This window comes from Puntigrus tetrazona, chromosome 24 (genome assembly GCF_018831695.1).
Source record: "Puntigrus tetrazona isolate hp1 chromosome 24, ASM1883169v1, whole genome shotgun sequence".
NCBI classification, from domain to species: Eukaryota; Metazoa; Chordata; class Actinopteri; order Cypriniformes; family Cyprinidae; genus Puntigrus; species Puntigrus tetrazona.
In genome coordinates, this window is record NC_056722.1 from 10,875,531 (window position 1) to 10,875,798 (window position 268).

At 24.6% G+C, this 268-nt stretch overlaps 2 protein-coding genes across 3 annotated transcripts in view; one reads left to right on the forward strand and one right to left on the reverse strand.

Moving 5' to 3' along the window:
- Positions 1-268, reverse strand: part of dpp6a (dipeptidyl-peptidase 6a) — a 343,738-nt gene that overhangs the window by 209,020 nt on the left and 134,450 nt on the right. The gene's annotated exons all lie outside the window — the stretch shown is intronic.
- The window catches only part of LOC122329814 (dipeptidyl aminopeptidase-like protein 6), a 34,637-nt gene that overhangs the window by 495 nt on the left and 33,874 nt on the right, over positions 1-268 (forward strand). The gene's annotated exons all lie outside the window — the stretch shown is intronic.

Genomic DNA, 268 nt, shown 5'->3' on the forward strand with positions numbered 1-268 from the left:
ATTGCACATAAAAAAAAAAAAAAAAACAGTTTTAAATGATGCGGTCGTAATAAGTGGAATATAGACATAGATTTGAAATTATATTATATTATATATGTGCTTATATATACATTTTGTGATTGTGAAATGTATGGTTCATTATATGCAAGGACACCTGTATGATCTGAATAATTAAAATCCACTAACACTTGTGAAAAAGAAGTACACTTGTGTGTACTTTTAAAACAAGGACTTGCTACAAAAATAATATATTTTATAGAATATATAC